This window comes from Thunnus thynnus, chromosome 15 (assembly GCF_963924715.1).
Source record: "Thunnus thynnus chromosome 15, fThuThy2.1, whole genome shotgun sequence".
In the NCBI taxonomy this organism is placed as follows: Eukaryota; Metazoa; Chordata; class Actinopteri; order Scombriformes; family Scombridae; genus Thunnus; species Thunnus thynnus.
In genome coordinates this window covers 15,013,373-15,033,787 of record NC_089531.1, presented here as the reverse complement: position 1 = coordinate 15,033,787, position 20,415 = coordinate 15,013,373, and positions in this window count along the sequence as shown.

The window sequence follows — 20,415 nt, the reverse complement described above, 5'->3', positions numbered from 1 at the left end:
AAGCATGGAGTTAGAGCAGAGCAAGATCATTTTAAGGGAACTTTTGAAATGTCGCAAAAAGAAAAATGCAAATTAGGTGCGTTTCTATCAATTGGTTTGAAGTGAATAAACTAGGCTAAGCAACGCATAGTTTCGTCAGAAGATGGCGGAATAGGCTCAAATAATCCACCAGTAAACAGAGTAGAAGAAGTAAAGATTGCCAACCGGAAACAAAACAAATAGTTATATTGCCTTGGCGAGAGGTCTTCAGGAATTAGTTTCAATTGGGCAAGTTGTAATTGTTCTTTCATGCCAGCTAGTATAGCCATGCTTCATGCTATCCGGAGACTCCGGAAGACACTGAGAGCGGAAACAGCTGATCAGTCATGTGAGTTTAAACATTCGCAACATCATTATTTATTCAACAAATGTGTTTCCATTACCCATTTTTGTACAACTCTTTTTCGACATTTCCAAAATCTACCTCAAGTGAGCGTAAAAAACTTTTTAGCATAATTTAGGAAGTTTTTTTTTTTTTTAATTTTGGCGTTTCCATTAAGCTTTTCTAATGCGATACTTCTAAATCTCTCTAAGTCTTTTTTTTCCCAAGGAAGAGTCTTTTAATCCAGTGTTTTCTGAGACTTGAAGAGTTGATTAAAGAACGTAACTGCTTTTTAGTCTGTGTCATAAATCCCACTTCTTGACACAGATTGGATTCTCTGGAGATAGAAGGGAAGGGGGATTGCCCTGTGAAGAGTCAGACTGACACTTAAACGTTGAGAAGGGAGCCTCAGTTTACTTTTGGGGGGAATTCTAAATCAAAGTTGAGTATACAGTACATCCATATTCTTGAGGTTAAAGGTCATGGTTGATTAAGCCCACACCTTCTTTGGGCTTTCAGAGTTTCCTCTATATCATACTACTAAATACTTTAAAATATCAGTATATTTGGAAGAAAACTAATTTCATGATACGAGGCTTAACCCTTTGAAAACAGACATCCCACGGGCGGCCCTAGACTGGCCGCGGTGGGTCGCTGTTTACATGGTCCAATTCAAATAGATCTGGAAATAAAAACCATAACAGCTAGAGCTTTCATTCTTGTTGCAGCTGAAAGCTAAGGCTCTCATCTTTTATGCAATCACGTTGTACGCTTGTGTCGGATGATGATGACGCCATTATATCACGTTACGTGCGGGTAATAACAACGGGTAAAACGTAATGACGACGCGGGGTGGAGCAGAGTGGAGCAGAGCGGAGAAGCAGGTCGAAGTCAGAGAGACTGAGAGAAAGTTGAGAGATTCAGATTCAGATATTGAGAGAGTAAGTGTATTTTTGGAGCATATACGTGTCTTTTTTTGTCGTGATGACAAAGAAAAGAAGTCTTTGGACGTTTTGTTCGCGGGTGGTGACCAAACAGAAGAGGCGCTTTCTTCTGATCCGGACTCCTTCAGTGAGGATGAAGACCATTTTGCTGAAGGCAAGTACATTTTTAGGAATTATTATTTATTTATTAGTTTGTTTTTTACATTTTAGAGAGTTGTTTTTTGTGCTCTGTGTGTGTGTGTGTGTGTATGGCCGGGTGTGGGAAGTTTCAGACTTTCTGCACAAAGCAGAACGTTTCTGCTTGCCAAAGGATTATATTTTCAAGTTCATCATTATTTTTAATGATATGGTTTTTTTTTAAAGTTTTTTCTAATGTCATTTTCATTTGTCTTTGTTTTAGCCCCACTGGAGATGAAGGAGCAACAGAGGACCACCCAGAGGCAAACCATCTCAACACACATTTTGTATTTTGTAATTTATGACACAATTTCAATACTTAGGCCTATATCAATCATTATGGTTTATTAGGTTGTACAGATTTTAGGGATATGAAGCATTTCAAGATATTCTGGGAAATGACATCACAATAAGCAAAAATAACAACGTAGGCACTGGGGAAATATGTCTATTGCAGATGAAACTAACACTCTGCTCATAAAAATGAGCATATCTCAAAAACTAAAAAATGTACGTAGTTCAAATAACTTATGGAATGTTAAGAAATATTTTGTTCATGTTTCTACAATCAGAAATGTTTTGGATCAATGTATGTTGTGTGTTTATTCAGTAAAATTTGATGAAAAAACATGCCCAATTTTTGTATTTTTTAAATATATGACACAATTTCAATACCTATATCAATTATTATGGTTTATTGACTTACATAACCTTTTAGCTTAGGTTGTACAGATTCTAGGGATATAAAGTATTTGAAGATACTCCAAAAAATGACATCACAATAAGCAAAAATACCAATGTAGGCACTGGCGGACCATTTCTATTGCAGAGTTCAAAGGGTTAATATTGTGCTGTTATATAGTGCTATATGGTACTGTGTAATCAGACAAAAGAGGAAGCGACCACCAAACCAGAGCGACGTTACAGCCACAGCCTGACTTCAGGTGCTGAGTTTCTCTGTGATCCAAACACTAACACAAACAAACAACTAGCTTTACAATATAATCCTGGAGCAGAGATGTGGCACTAGTATTACGAATTATAAGGCCGAATAAAGTGCTGTGAAATCAGACAAAACAGTATAGAGGAAGAAGCGACCATGGGAGCTGTAACGGCGTCAGCCGAAAGAGTGGCGCTGCAGCTGGGTGGGGCTGCTGGAGCATGACCGCTGACCAGTGAGGGAGAATGAAGAGAGACTGAAAACTCTGCTCTGCAGCAGACTTTGTGGTGCTTTGGTAAATCTGACTTTGTTTTCTGACAGAATATTATATCAGACTTTGCCAACTCTGAAAACAGAATAGCACATCAGCGACTGTGTTAGCTGTAACTTGCAGCTGCATCCAGGTTTGACAACAATCCAGGCTGGCTCATCGTCGGCCAAAATAGGTAAAAGAAACAGCAGTTAGGGTTAGAAACACTGGTACCATATATCCAGACTCAATGAGAGGAAACATTTTGTAAATAAGCTTCAGTAAAGATATATAACGCTTCTCAATTTGTCTTTGCCATCCAGCTGGTCGTAAACACACCGTGAGTAGCTCACTGGAAGCTCACTGGAAGAAACGCGCGCAATGCATTCTGGTTGTTGTAGGATTCCCACTTAAGAGCAGAATGGGGAATCTACATCCTTTTTCTCAGTTTTCTCTCATAGGGCACCAATTTCAAAAACTAATTGTACATTTCTACTACACAGCAGTGAATTTTTCCTTTAAGAGCTTTAAGAGACAAAATTGTGTTTCTTCGTCACTCACAACGTAAGAAGCTGCATCTTTTGAGTTGACATGTCTGTGCAGATACTAGACAAACAATCAGAAACCTGGATAAAGTGGGCTAACCTTCAAAGCCAGGATAAGAGCTTATCCAGGTGTTTGCAGCAAGAATGAGGTGTTTACATGGTTAAGCATGTGAATGGGATACTCCAATAACTCAGGCCTGCTTGATATACTAGTATGTACTGTATGTAAAAGTGCACAGTAAGTTCTCAAAGTTTTGGTGTGAAAGCTGACTTGACATTAGAACAGAAACAGCACAACCTGACTTGCCTCCTGCACATGAATAATTTATGAGAATAGCAGAGACCGCGGGGACTCATTACAGTCTAATGCAGACCTGGCCAGTGTCCCCACAAGCCCCTCAAGTTGGGGATCTCGTCCCTCACCATATTGAGCTTGATGTCACAACTCCATCTGGAGCCATTTTTGAGGCAGCCATTTTGTATCCCTCCTGGCAAACACTTCACCCATTTTATTTGGATACAGGAGAGAATTCGGACTATACGAGCTTGCGGGGGGATCGTGATTAGGACGCCAACAAGCATGCAGTGGCTGGTAATTACAGTATGTAAGAGGGTTTAAATGTTCCAGTGGACTCACCAGATAATTGGTCATTATGTTAACGCACTCATCTATGATATGTTTGTGGATGAAATCATCAGCTGAAATCTAATATGCACTTTTTTGTTACTCACTACCTTCACTCCTCATGCCTCCCTTTCTCCGTCTTTTACTATTCTCTTTGTTTTTCTCTACCCCCCTTCTCTCTTTCTCCCTCATTCCCTATCTTTTTGTTTCTTTCGTCCTTTCTACCTCCCTTACCTCCTATCCTCCTCATCTTCCTCCCTCTTCTTTTCCCTCACCACAGTAGGAACCTCTCTCCATCTATTCATGCCTCACTCCTCTCCAGTGTTTCTATCACCCTCCTTCTCTCTACTTGCATATGCTGTGAATCAGAATAGGTTTCCATGGGGAATGGCTCTGAATATTATCTTAAATTTTTCATTCCTCATCTCTGCTGCTAGTTTTACCCTCAATTTGTTGCCCAGAGCCAAAAAGCAACATGGGATTCATGAAACGTGCACACACCACAGAAAATATGATTATAGCCAATCCATCTCTTTTTCCATCCCTCCATCCTCCCTCACTATCCAAAACAACATGGGAATCGTGAAACGTGCTCGCACCTCAGACTGTAGCACTTCTCTTTCTTTCTCTCTTGTCTCCTGTTTCCCTCACCCCATGATTCCCAGGTTTTGCCTCCTTTTCAGCCCCTTTCATTTTATTTTATTTTTTTACACTCCTCGCTCGCCTCGATCCGTGTTATCACTCCTTCTCTCCTCACTTCGATGTCTCTTTTTCTCTGCCTTTTTCTCCGTCTTTATTTCGCTCCCTCGTGCTCAGAGGTAATTCTCCTTCTCCTCTCCTGAGTCTTATTCATCATCATCCTCCTCCTTTTCTCTTTCTTTCTTTCTCTCTCTCTCTCTCACTCACACACACACACACACACACACACACACACACACACACATTGACATGCACAAATCCAGTCTGCATATCAGTGTCACCACCTCTGAACAATATAGAAGATGATAGCATTTGAGTAGGTTGAGGGAAAGAGAAAAACAAAAAAAGGGAGATAAAGATGGAGAGAATTAAGAGAGGAAGAAGTGATCAAAACACAAAATCTATGTGCACAAGAGCACACAACTTTTCCCAAGCTGTGGCCTTACATATAGAAACTTGCCATTTGTTTACTCCTACTCTGAAGTGCATTTCTTTTATCCCATGATGCTCAATATAAACATTGTAAAAACACATTGTTAAAAGCCCTCAAATACAAGATAATTACAGTTACATGAGGGTTGAGAGCGAGCAAGAGAGAAAGACTGACAGATGCAAAGAGAAAAGAGTCAGAAAAAAAAAGCCTATTTATTATGGATTTGGCCGACGAGATGTAGATGATGAGTAAAATATGGTTTAGTCAGGGAACTGAGAAAAAGTGACGCGCAATGCAAGGCACTCAAAAGAGATGGGATGAATGTTTTTTTGTTCTCATCAAAAACCAAAGCTGTAATTTCCAAAACTCTCCATTGTGAGGAAATTCTTATTATTACATTACAAAGGATCCTGTTAAAGTGTCAAAATGTTGTCAGCCAAAGTCTTAATCATTCTGTAACAACAGAATGAAATTAAAGGGATACACAGGCCATTGTATGGATGCATGTTAGCAAGCAATATTCGGCTTGATTAACTATTTATAATTAACTTTTCATTTACGTTTATTAATGACATGTGTAAAGTGAGAAAGGGAGTCTTTAACACGATAGAAAGATAATTTCAGGGGGACACATGGAGAAAAATATACTTTAAGAAACTTTCTGTCAAAGAGGAGAGAGAGCAGATCCATTTCACAAAGATTGATTTTTTTTTCTTCTAAATTTCATAAACGTAAACAATTCATGATCCATTGTTCTCGGCCACGGATGTGCAAAAGCAAAAGAAAATTTGATAGAATTGCATGCACATGTTGTCCCTCAGATACTGTTGTATGCTTGTTTAGCATGAATTATGTATTGTATTCGGCTGAGCTTTTTTTTTTTTTTTTATTTGTTTGTTTTGTGTTGTTTTCTTGTGCTCCTGAATACAAGCCAGCTGTCAACAGGCAGCCCATTTTATGGCTATTTAAAATGGTATTGATCGTTTTGGAAATCCTCCTTTTTAAAAATCAACCTTGTTACATACATGTGCAGTTTCAATATCAGGTTTAAAAAATACAAACTGGATATTTGCATCAATTCAATAAATACGTACATATGCACCAAAGAATTGAAGACACGTACAAGTACAAATACACACCAACCAAACGCAGTCCATCTTGCTTATAAGACACACACAAACACCCTCAAACACACACTCACACACACACACGCACACACACAAACATTTCTGAAAACAACAATGTCATAAAGATGGAGAGACGGCGCTAAGAGAGAGATAGAGGGGTTGAAAAGAGATGAAAAGAGAATAGAGTACACTACACGCACACACTGGGGAGGAATGATAAATTAACATCATGTGTCGTCATAGACAGTTCACCCATGTGACATTAGCTAAGATGATGGATGAGCGTGGTTTATAGACAAAATATGTCTTTGTGTGTGTCTGTGTGAAATAGACTGAGGCTGAACAACTTGTCTCTGGCTTATGAACGTGCAAATATGTATGATTTTTGTCTTATTGGATATGAGCAAATCTATCCTGTTTTCCATGATCACGCTGTCAACTGAACATTCGTTTTTATGACAAATCAAACTTTTAAGACCTAAAATAAAAGTCTTAATCACTTAATCCATAATGTATATTACCAAAAAGTGATCTGCAGTATATGATGATAGACAAGACAGGACAAGAACATGAGGTTTTAATAACCTGAAGTGTAAAATAATTAATAATCACCAACATGAGGTTAGAGTTTAACCATTTCTCACAGCTGTACATACAGTATAGCCTATATATTTATATGTGTGCCTGTGAGTGCGTGTAAGTGCTCGACTGAATCTATTAACATGATATCATGTCATCAAATGTGCTTTTTATTAAACCCGATTAGATCAGCGAACTAGATCAGTAGAAGGCTTACGAGAAACAACTGGGACAAGTATTTAAAAGAGTAGAAGACAACAGTGATAAAACACTGTGTGATGTATTTATTGCCTAATGAGGGGAGGGAAAGAGTTTCGCTGAACATCACAGCCGCAGCTGAATTGAGCAATTGAACATTTGATCTGATCTAATTCTCGTCACAGACTCCAAATGATAACGGTGACAGTGGTGGAATAGGGGTCAGGGGACTCTTTGGTCCTGTGGGATGCTGGTCTCAACCTGTGTAATGCTCAGAGTAGCTGCTTGTTTGTAAATGATGTGATTTATCTGGAAATGTCCTGTCTGGATCTACAAACACTTTGGTGAATTTACAGCAACACTTACAGTCAAGGACACCGCTGCAGGGTGTGCACAAATGTGTGTGTGTGTGTGTGTGTGTGTGTGCATGTCCTAGTGGTGTTGGAGACATCAAATGTGTAGCTGTGTGTTTTTTAAGTAAACTGTGATTTTATAGGTTGTACAGTTTATGTACAGTATGCAGTACAACCTCTGAACCAAGTCTATACAGAGGTTTCCTTAAAATGGCATTCTAGCAATTTATGCTACACCTCTATAAAATTGGTGGACTCATAAGAGTCACATTACAAAACAAATGATCAAAATTGATGAAGAAGAGGCCAAGGTATCCTGATCTTTAGTAGCTTACTCAGGGTTAAGGTCCAAAAACTCTGGATCCTACATTTCCTATAATGCACCTAGTACATCTTTTTGTTAGGCACTTTTGAGGTAACCCTGGTGACCCCACTAGGATTATTTTCCAGAGCCAGATAAGACATTATACAACCATTTTCACCACTTGTAATACTCCTCATGACAAGCAAATTGGTTCCTGTCTGATATAAAATTATAAAACTTTTATGAAGATATTGATCCATAACTTCCTGATATGATTGCACTGTCTAAACGCTTTTTTGTTAGTCTATGGGTACATTATCCATATTTGATGCTGCACCATGGTACCATTTTAATTACTGCTCACACTGTGCAAGCATGTGTGGACATGTGTGTTGTGTATTATACCAATAATCCAAAAATACCAGAGATGGGAGTGTTGTTGATGATAAATAGGCACTAAATGTTTTTGTAACATATGAAATTATTTAACTCAATGATTTTACACATTGAAAAAAACAGCGATAATTGTTGCATTATCCCTTTTAAGTAAAAGTCAAGTATTTTGTAAACCTGCGTTATTCCTTTGATTGTACACAGCCCAGAAACTGAATGAAGATCAGCAGTTTTCTCACATACCGAGTGATCTCACCAAGATGTGACATCTCCTGAATGATGTTCTTCCATTGGAAACAAATAGAAGATCAACTGCGTGGATGAAACAAAAAAGGAAATTTGAGCGTTTCCATGAAACTGAATTATAATTCGTAGTTGTGCCAACAGTTCTAATGAGGAAAATATGCCCTTATCCCCCAAAACTGACACTGTTGATGTCTACAAATATGGAATAAGCTGTCACAGATCGAGAGGAAAAACATGTCAAGTCTGGTTTAGGGTGGATTAACCCTTTAAAACTGCTAACCGAGGCACTTGAAAGCAAAATCAGAGAAGTGTCATTGTTGTCTTGTGAGTGAACGTAGAGTAAATAAAAAGTGCAGCTGAACAGAGAAAAGAGACAAGTGAAAATCTGTGTGGAAAGCTGGATTTGATTCCCGCAGAAATGGCTTTGATAGCAATGTGTAAAAGTAGACACTGGTAGCGTGTAGACAGTTGGCACCATGAGACAGACAAAGACTCGGAGAGAGAGAGCAACACATCGAGCGAGAGGCATTGTGGTTTCTCTTCTCATGGATATATAATCAGTTTAAGAGGAAGTTTTTTTCCCCATCAGTTTTGCTTTGATGCACAATCAGATTTCGACCCGCACTGTAATTCTCTCTCTCTCTCTTCATCTGTCCCACTCTCTCCCTCTCTCTCTCTCTCTTTCTGTCCCTCTGACTTTCTTTCTCGTTGGTGTTTGATGTGGTGGCACCCTGGCATTGTTCTTGCTATTGTGCCAGTGTGGAAAGAAGGGAGGAGGGACGGAGAGGACGGGACAGAGATAGATGAAGGGATGGTATTGCAGTATTGATGTGGCATTGAGGCCCCAGTAAAGTTGAAAATCTGGATATAATTGACAGCCACTCCGGCAGATCTGGGATTCCCATCAGAACACGGCGGAATGTTCTAGAATGATCCGGAATGACCTCCGAGAACTTTCTGGAAGGGCCGACGGGCAGCACGACTCGTGTGTCATCATATCATCATTGCAAATACCGAACGTTCATGTTTCTAATTATTTGTCCTGCTTTCCCTCTTTATCTTCCATTCAGCTGTCCTTATCACGCTTTTGTGTGTGTGTGTGTGTGTGTGTGTGTGTGTGCACGTGCTCTTGTACTACCATCTTTATGAGGACCAGTTTTGGGACTTTTATGGGGGGACATTTATGTAAAGTGATGACATTTCAGCCATTTCTCAATTCTTCAAGTTTCACAGCTAAAACTTGCTTTGAGGGTTGAAGAGTAAAGGCGGGGACACACATGACGACTTGAGCCAATGATGAATATGATCTGGGTGTGGCGACTGATCGGATCGAGTTGGAACGGGCCGGTGTCGGTCTGGATCGGTCGTTGTTGACAGTCAGCAGATAAAATCGTTCAGTGTGTGATATGTGAAGATCCTAATCTTACATCTTCAGATCCAGTCGCTGCAAGTCCACTGGATCAACATGTTTGATATTTGCAACTGGCCTCTGCAACCCATGACGTCAGTTGTGTTTTTGTCAGTACAAGGTTTGTAGTGTGTAAGAGCGCTGAACAACTGAAATGGTGGAAAAGCTGATTGAGCTGTAAAGAGTTGAGTTCTGGTTCTCCCACCAGAGCTCAAGTCATTACAGAGCAGTGGTTCAGAGTGTCGTTTGTGTGATTACTCAGTCGTAAGATTTGTTCTCCTTCCTGGCTGTCAAAGACTAAAAAAAATAAGTGGTAGAAACAATCTTTATGTGTGGTCTGTGCAGTTGTGTAGGTTTCAGTTAGTCTTTAGGTGTGTCCCCAGCTTTACTTTACACCGGAAACTCATTTCTTTTCAGACCTCCAGTGGTTTAACTTCTCACTTCCAGTGGTTTAACTTCTCACTTCGCAGTAGTGATGTACAGATGTATACCAGGACCTTGTTGTATCACTGTTGGGTGTGGTTACAAGTCCAACAAAGCACATATATGACCGCATCCATCGGTGATGCTGCATGTGGTCAGAGGTGAAACAGGCTTTGAACTTTCAGCCTGAGCAGATTGCAAAACAGTACTTTTCAGCTTGATATTAAATGACTCACAAAGCAAAGTCAAACTAATTCAATTACAGCAACTGAAAGTAATCACATTGTATTACTGAAGTGGCCCTCTGTTAATAATCCCACAATGCAATAAATCACATTCAATAGATGAGAAAATTATAGTCGTGTCACACCAGACGTGGTAGTGATGATGCAGAATGACGATGATTCATTTAAAAAGATGGAACTTTTAAAAAACTTCTTGTTACAATACTGCAGAGATCTGTCTGACTGCCGTAGTCAAACGTTAGTCAAACGTTTGTTGTTGTCTTTGTTTCGTGCTGTGTTTCCTGTTTTTGTTGTACTACTGCTGCACAAACAGTTACCCTCTGGGGACAATAACCTTTAATCTTCATTACATACGTCTTATGTCTTGATCATTTGGTGTTCGTTTTATTTACAACGAAAAACTGCTGCTGAAGGATTTTGATGCAGATGCAACATCGGTATCTTTTCTTCTTTAAGGGCACATTGTACAATCAGAAATAAGCAAGAGAACATATAAACCAACACAAGAGGCAGAATATATTCAAGACTAACAAGTTATTCAAATAAGATTATATAATCTAATTAAACCAAGATAATGGGATTCTTTAATCTGTTGATCTGAAGTGAAGGAGAAGCACACCTGTTTCCTCTTCATGTGGTACCTGATCTTATTTCCAGATGGATGTGTTTGTCTGTGTGCATGATTATCTGCAGGTGTCTGAAGTGCATTTATGTGTTTAAGACCCCTCCAGTAATCCACACACACACACACACACACACACACACACATACACTTGCATGCATGCATACATTTTTCTCAGTCTCTCTCTCTCTCTCTCTTATTCTGTTTGACCCTCTCTCTGTCTCTCTATTGATTCAGAACAGAGCAAATGACTAATTCCATTTAAATAACTCAGGATGAATACAAACCTTTACTTGACTCATACTGAATACCGAAAAGACAATCCAGAAAGTGACTTGCACAGACCTCCAGATGAAACCCTATGTTTGCTTACACCTCTATCCTAAAAGGCCATCCCATCTTTGATTTGCAGAAGTTATAATGGTGTCTAACAGAGTACAATTACACTGGTATCATCTTTTAAAACTGTGATAGCAAAGCCAAAAGAACAGTTAAGTGTCAAATAGATATTTAATCAGAATTTTAGGTGCGTGCGTCTACTGATCAAATACAAAGTGAAACCAGGTCTACAAATGACTAGTGTGTAATACACCTTTATTCCTAGCCTACAGCAATGAGTAATACTCTTCATACATTTCCCTTTGACATTGAGCATTTGACATTGGTAAATGACATACAGTATTACATCAAATAAATTGAACACTGTGGGCTCTATACTGGTGTTGGTGCACGGCGTGGAATGCAGTGTTGCACCTGCAAACTGGCAATTTCCCGGGGTGCAGTGAGGTCATTTCCTTGACTGCGCCAGTGGCTCCACATGTGCCACAGTGGAGGTGAGGTGCAGTAGAGGGTGTGGCAAAGCCAATACAGTAGCTGCTATCTGGGGTAAGCTAAAAGAGGCTTATTTCAGTTAATCAAGACCAGTGGTGGGTCTGTGTCCGTGGGGAAAAGGGAGGTTTTGTTATGCTTATGGCTTCAGAGACCTAGTTGCTGATTTACAGATTGTGTGCACATCGCAAAATACTTTTGGAGTTTTCACGTATTAAGTCTCGAATTACCACCACTGAAGTATGCGTTCTATGTATCGTATTTTCACTTTATTTTATCTTTTATTGTATCTTATCCTATCTTATCTCTTATTCCATCTTATGTACATTTACATGTTTTTATGTTCAGTTTAGGTCTTTTTTGATGTGAAGCACTTTGAGCTGCATTTTTTTTTGTATGAAAGATGCTATACAAATAAAGTTATTATTATTATCTTGGTGCCAAGAATAAGTGTGCCTCGTGCAGTTCGCCGCCCACCTTCTCAGAGCAGGTCGAAAGATGAATGCATCATGTTTCTCAAACTCTTTCCCAGACAACAGTACGTTTCCTCTGAGGAAAACTCTCCACAGGAGTGCCAAACTGTCAGTACTTCATGATGCGGAAAGCTTCGTGTTTGAAGGGGTTTCAAGTTATGGATCACATGAAAATTTTTTGCTCACAAAATATTTGCTTTATACATTGTTGTAGAACTACGTCAGGTATCAAAATTGTTCCAAAACCAAAAGGGGATAAAATCTGTCAAATGTTCACCTTTCTTTTCTCATTGTAATGAATCCAATCTGTCACTATACACTTGCTCTGAGAGAAAATATAAAAAGTTAAAAATGCCACCTGTAACTGTCAGGCGTAACTGTGGCGAATTCAAAAGAGGAAGTAAAGCGTGTGCGAGAAAGATAAAGGGCGATGATGAGAGACTGAAAGAGAAAGAAATAGAAAGACTGAGACAGTGAAAGTCGGAGCATGAATGAGCCAGAGAGGAAGGAAAGAGAGAGATGAGGGGAGAGAGACGAGAGATGATTGATGGAGCCAAAAAGCCGATTTCTTGCTTCATCTGATCTGCATTACTCTGCAATCAGCAGACACACCCGCATACACATACAGACACACACACACACACACACACACACACACACCTTGCAATCAACACACGTGCACACTCTCTCTCACACACTATTAGTCTGCAATCAACATGCAGGTTACTGATCAGCAACTGTCATCAACAACACGCACTGCATACATATAGAGTGCAAACACACACACACATATACACACACTCTCAGTTTAAGCTGGTGATGAAGTCAGTGCTCGTCTACCTCGGTGCAGATAGCTTTGGTCATTGCAGGCTTACACACACACACAAGAGTATCAGAAACAGGGAAAATGCTGCACCCACAGGCTCAGTCTGAAGGATGTCAGTTTCAACATGTGTTAATCGCAACACCTCCCACCATGTTTTACTGCTACTTTGGGTTTTGTGTTTTGGACATGGATGGCCTTGCTTGCTTTCTTTTTTATTTTCTCTATTGATGATCCCCAAAGGACAAATTCATCTTTTCGCTTGCCTCCTCAACAGGAAGGTCAAACCGCAGGGTCAGCTACACAACTGCTCCCCTGGAGCTGTAGGCCTTCAGTATCTTGCTCAAGGACACTTCTTTCATTTTGTCCGTAACAAAAAAAAAAAAAAAAAGATGACACAGACTTGTGTCCACATATTTAGCATATTAACCATGTTAATGATTAAAGTATCATGCACAGTGTTTCATTTTGCACTATTCTATAAATAGAGTAATGACCATCGTATGAAAAGCATATTCAAAAATGGGATGGCTCATTTTTGATGAAATACGTAAAACCATGTATGTTTTTATTCTGTTCTATTCTATTCCTAACTGCAAGTGTGTGTTTATAGCTGATTTCTTGTAAAACTCTCAGTATCAGGAGAAGATAGTCACACATACTGATTCTGTTGTGACATGAACGCTGTTTTACAACTTTAACACATGTTTTAACAGCGGTTAGACAGGAAGTCCTTTACAAAGTGTTGTCAGCAGTGTTGTCCTGTTGCTGACCCTGACCTTTGACCTCTCTCTGGTATGGGCAGCAAAAGATAAAGTCTCCAGGCCATTTTATACAATAGCCACTGAGAATTCTCAATTCTCCTTGTCAGACAAGTGTCCATTATTCTCTAGTGTAACAAGGACAGTATAATCGAACACCTTTGACTGTTTGTTTGCTGCTCTAATTTAATGGTGCAGTTTTGAACTCCAGATAAGGACAGCAATAGTAAGGCTTAGCTATATGCTATATATATATAATGCAGTGCTACATACATGTTTGATATTCTTGTGAATCTGGATGCCTAAATCAACTAATGATGATAAGAGGAAAGAGTGGTAGCCTGCAGGTTTTATGGACAGCTGCAGGGGAAAACCAGCTGAAAGAGTTTGACCTCAGGTGTTTCTTTGCCTCTGTGTCATTTACAATAAATATGGAAGATACAAGTTGGAAGGTATTATCCCGCACACATGATGATGCACACTGGTTGTTCTTTGGAATAATTTTGTATACAAGCTTGTCAACTCTAGATAATGACATTTTTTATTGCATTATTCAAATTTTGGTTCAGAACAGATCTTTTGTTACATGCAGTATAAAAAAAACCTTAAATGAATGATGGAAATCTTCTGCAGGGGCGATTTGAGAAAATACACAAGTGAACATTTTATGACATTCTCCTGGACCCTTTTAAAATCTGCCAAATCAAAATTCATGACATTTACCATGTTAAAAAAAACAAAAACAAATACATTTCTTTTTACTGGTCTATCAAAGACTTGCTATTACATACAAATATCCTGCATATATTCTGCATTGCGCTGCAGTTTACTTACAACACTGTACATTGTGTGTGTTGATAATAATCTATTTTTATTTGAAAGCAGCAAAAAACACATATATGCACCATGGATGTATAAAGAGAGTTGGATACAGCGTTGGAGGCAGGGCTCTGTGAAAGTTGCTCTGTGGCGCATGAAGCCAAAAAAGCCACTTCCCGCTGTAAAGAAATTACGCGTATGAAAACATACTGTGCACGCTCAATAGGCCGCATGCGCACATGGAGCATGCTCACTGGAGACTTCCGCTGGCTGAGACTACTAACTTCCCGGTTTAGCCCTCCGGCTAACTTGAATGCAGATAAAACGATTCAATTGTGCAGTTTTTCTAGGCTTTCGAAATGTGAAATCGGACCGAATGGATCAAAATCTAATAGTGAAACGAGTCATTTGGCAGCGGTCATTATTGGTTTGCAGACATCTCTTTCAAACATAAGTCTATGGAGAAAAAGTCTTTTTGAGCCAGTGCGCATCACCTGACATTGTAATGACACGGTTTGGCCGCCATGTTAAATTTGCTTCAAATCCCGGCGCTGTTCCTGTATCCAGTTCTCTTTATGCATCCATGATGTGCACAAATACTCACACACAGAAACTGCTTAACATAAAGATGATAAATGAATGCTCAGAACTGAAAACATTCTGAAGTCAATGAAACAAATGTCTTTCTCTCTCCTCTCCTTAGCCCACAATTTGGTCACTCACACACACACACACAGAATGACTTATTAGCGGTCTAATGTATGTGAAGTCTTTCAAAGCAAATGCACGCAAACGCACACACGCGCCCCATGTAGATGAGTGATTAGTAACTTAATGTTAGTGAAGCGTCATCATTTTTCAGTTGAGTGTTGGAGGTTTGTTGGTATGAATTATGACCTCTGTTTTGCCATCCATCTACCACTCTCTCTGTTTTCCCTCCATCCTCCCTCCATCCAGCTGTCTGTCTTTTATGTGTGTGTGTGTGTGTGTGTGCGTCTCTCTCTCCTCCTCCGTGTCTGTCTTCCTCCCTCCCTCCTTCTCATCACTCTTCTCTCTGCCTGCCTGATCACCATAATCAGATATGATTTATAGTGACACACACATGCAAACAAACACACACACACACACACACACACACACAAATTGTTCAGTCAGATATTTGTCCTGTGGTGGGCTATCATAATTCTAACGATAACAGAATCTCTGGAAGATTAAAAAAACACACTGCAACAAGATGCTGTCTGATAAATTACTCTTATTGAGCGGTTTATGTGCACAGTCGTGCATTCACACACACGCAGAAACTCACATTTTTACACACACATGCAAAAGCTCACATTTTTACACACAGACATGCACACACACACACCCTAACATACGACTATGTATTTAAAATGACCAAATCCATGTAAGCAAACAGGATACACACACACACACCTATCCCTCATCTCTGTCATTATTTACTCATCCTAACTCATTCTGATGTGCTACACTGTGTCTCAGGTTAGCTGATGTAAAAATGCTAAATGATGCCATAGTGCGCTAACGAGATTTATGCTGAAAGCATGCTAATGCTTGCTGGTAGCCGATGTTAAAGGTGCAATCAGTAATATTTCACTGGCTCTTTGCACAAACTGACTGTAATTTATGAGCAGGGACTTGCGAGCGTTGCTGATCAATGCCAGCCGCTACAGAGGTAACAGAGGAGCTTTCAAACTTTCTAAACGGGCAGGTCTGTATAGAAAGCTTGTATCCTTGAATGAGAAAGTAATGGCAGTCAGTGAGATCATTAGGCCTTGGAGGACTTCTGTACTCTATTGGACTGAATGATTTTCTGTTCCAGTGTGAAAAAGCCACCCATTAACTGATACCTGGCCTCCCAAAATGTATGAAAATAAAACTTTTTATGAGTTAGCTTTGCAATGACTGGTGATAAGAAAATCTTTACTCCAAAATATTTTCTCAATTTATTTTGCTAGCACCAAATATAGTGGCTTTTCAGGTATTGACTGAGGGAGTTCAACCGGCTGCTTTTTTCCAAAATTGTTACACAAAAACAATGGCCAAAAGTTGAACATCTTCAAAGATACCTTAAAAAAAGGTTCTGAAAATAAAGAATTTTAAAAACCCATCTCTGTATGTGCATGTATAACACCGCATGCATAGAGATGTGTTCAAGGACCTTTTGACAGTTTAGACACCTCTACCACTGCCCGCCTTCTCATCTCTACCTTGTTACCCATTAAAAGATAAATAACATAAACCAGAGCTAAACCATGTCTTATTTTATAGAGGATCAATAAAATGTTGAACTCAACTCTAAATTTTATTTGTCAGCTGATATAATGAAGCTATATATTACTGTAGTTTACTATGAAAGAGGGTGAAGGAGGGAAGAGGAGTAGAAGAAGTAGGAGTCAATTGGAGATTAAGGGCGCGAGGGGGTCAGAAAGAGAAAGACGAGGAGGAAAGGAAAACGAGAGGCGTAGAGAGGAGAGTTAGTGAGGGTGTGATAGGAGGACGGAGATAAAAGGGAAAGGGATGAAAGACATGGAGGCAGGGGGGAAGAGAATAGAGGAGATGATGGGGCAGAGACATACAGATGGAGAGAGAGGGGATGACATATAAGCACGGTGATGACCATATTGTCTGCATTATCTGCGGTGTGTATGTGTAAGTGTGAGTGACGCAGAGCAGAAACTATCCACTGAGAGCAGGCAGCGGACAGCAGCTCTCTCATTTCATTCTTATTCAAATCTTTTTCTTTTTTACCATCTAGCAAACTTTATACTTTACTCAGAATATGTATGTGTCTTTTTAATGGGTTGCTTTTATTTGGAACCACTATGCGAAATGTTTTTGGGTTGTGGTTTTGATTTTTGTTTGCTGCCTCTCCTGCTTTTTTCTTCATGCCAATCTCTCTTTATTTTGTATCTCTTTCAGACAGAAAAACAGACAGAATGAATTCAAGCTAAGTGAAAACAAGGAGGTGAAAGGATTGAGACTGACAGACACTTTGCCTAGAAATGTCAGGTTGCAATTTTCCATCTTGTGTGAGAAATTCACCTTAGACCGTAGAGCAAAACCCTCTGAGTTTTATTTCACTTACTTTCCAAGTCAATCAAATTATAATCTTGTCTGAATAAAAATCAGTCAGAATGCCTCTCTTGATCCAAAACATATCTTTCTTTGCCAGTAAAAAGGGAAAACATGGCATTGTGCCAGACATCCCTGTATAACTAATACATGTTAATTGTATCATTGGAGAACTCCAAACAAGTTAACTTTTATGTCACTGTGTTTGCTGTGTCTGCCAACACATTTGGCTTCCACTGGTGGCAATAAATTGTACAGAACTTGGTATAGCAGCCTGTCATCTACTGGTTTTCAATTTGCACCAAATTGCATTGATCAGAAGGGCAAAATAGCAGGTTTATCATCAAAAGGAAGTGCTACGCTATGCTCCAACTGCTAGCTGAAGTCCATAAAGTAAAGCACAATTAGTTATACTTGCATCTGCTTGGCCACAAGGGTCCACATATACTTTCCGTCATCTGATATGCACCTAGCATATAGTATAAATGGGAGGCTCTTGACGGACAACTCCGACCTGCAAGGAGAGGATCACGTGACCAACGGAGACGGTCGAAGGCGTTTAATAGGCTAGTTTTCAGTAGACTTGCCAGTTGTACTATAACATCAGATAAACAGTGAAGAAGAACGAAACACGACTGGCACTTGAAAAATGCGTAAAACTCTCTACAGCAAAGAGAAAAACGCAGTAAAGCTTACACAGCTCAGTGCCAATATGGAAAAAACACAACAAACGTCATCTTTTTACAATAAATTCCTTCTAAAATGTGTCCGTTGTAACATTTTAGATTAAAAACTACATCTGCAAACCCGTAGTCAGTGTGGTCTATAAAATAACGTATCGGGTCACACTCAGCTACCCCTATTCGGTCATGTGATCTCCCCTCGTGGGTCCTATTTGTCCGTCAAGAGTCTCTCTAATATCAACAGAATCACTTATGCGTTTACTATTGATGCCCAGTCCATTTTGAAGTATATATGGCTGAAGGAATTGTGTTTGCGTTTGGGAATTGTGTTTTGCTTCCACTTTGACTTGCAGGCTCTTTCATATGTGTGGACGCTATAAAACACACCTGGAACTAAGTCAAAGCATGAGAGGCCAATATCACAAATCACAAATTTGCCTCAGGGGGCTTCACAGTCTGTACAGCAATACATCCTCCATCCTTAGACCCTCAATTCAAATAAGGAAAAATTCCCTTAAAAGAAAATATCAGGGAATAAGAACCACAGCAGTCTGTAAACAAACCAAATTTAATATGGTTTGATGTATACAGCCTGCTTTGTTGTACTGCTTTGCAACCTAAAATGTACAGCAGACTGTATACTACACACACACACACACACACTATTTATGCTGTATGTGAGTGGCAGATGCACAGTAGATGTATGTAAAGTAGTAACATTGTACTGTTACTGTGTTTTCTCCCCTCGGCTCTCTTTCTCATTTACTCTCTCCTCTGTCATTGCATATTAGATGTAAATTACGGCAGAAAAGTTTGAATTTGAATCTCTTCTGGGATGCTCTGCAAGAGGCAACAACACTCTCATTGTTATGCCTACCCCTTTTCTTGTGGTAAAGGCAGAGACAGACAGACAGAGAGAGAGAGAGAAAAGGATCCTCTCTTCTCCCACTTAACCAGAAGAAAATCCAAATCTCTCCTGGTGAAACCATGAATTCTAATTTTAAAAACATTTTCATTAATTTCCATCCCATTTCCTGTTTCCTGGCCTTTTCTGCTGCCCACTAAACACACTCTCACGCATGGATGCACACAAGCCGGCGTAGACACAATGGTGCAAAAGTTTAAATTGATTGGTGCGTACGTCAGTCAGAGTTGTGTTTTCCCTCTGGGTCGTTTCACAGCTGTTGTGTGTCCTGCCTGTGTGTGTTCAGTATTTTGGTGTTCCTCCATCTCCTCCTGTGTATAAAAATTGTCTTTTTTATTTAATTTCCAATTAGAAGAAGAGAAAAATGTCTTTGTAACTTTATTCTTCACCCTCTGCGTCTCTCCGTATCTTTCTCCAACTTCCGTTTTTCTTCTTTCTATTCCTTCACCGCTGTCATCTCCATTTTTCTCTCTTTTATTCATCTTTCCACTTTTCCTTTTTTATGCTTCTCCTTCTATATGACGACCCCTGTCACCTCCAATCAAGTTTCCCTTCCTTCTGATCCTCATCCACATCTGGGAGCATGTAATGTGATTTGATCCTGATCTCCGTCTTCGTTTAGCCACTTGATGACTTCATCTCCTTCTCATCACTGGACGTGGAATTCCTTTCGTCTCAGATGCCAGTTGCCAAGCGGTTCACAGGCGTACTTGACCATCCATAAGCCCTCTGCAGTGGATGACTATTGGACCATTGGATTACCACCTGACTGTCAGCATGTCATTCCTGTAACCTGGTTACAACATCTGATTGGATGCAGCCATACAAATCAAGCTGATTGTTTTTTTCCTCTTTTCTCTCTCCATCTCACGTACTCCATGACCCGACCTCCTCCCTTTTGCAAATGTGGTGATGGTTTGTTCTATATTTGTGTAATGTACAAATACTCCTGCATTCAAACTCATTAGACACCATCACATCACCTGGCTCAAGGTGTATATTGTCAGCCTTTTCAGTGCAGGTGCATGTGTGACAACAAACTCAACAGGACAGTCCGTATTTTCACGCCGTTTCACACTGAATTTCATCAAACAGATTACGTTGTTATGCAGGGAAATTAACACATCTACAAGCT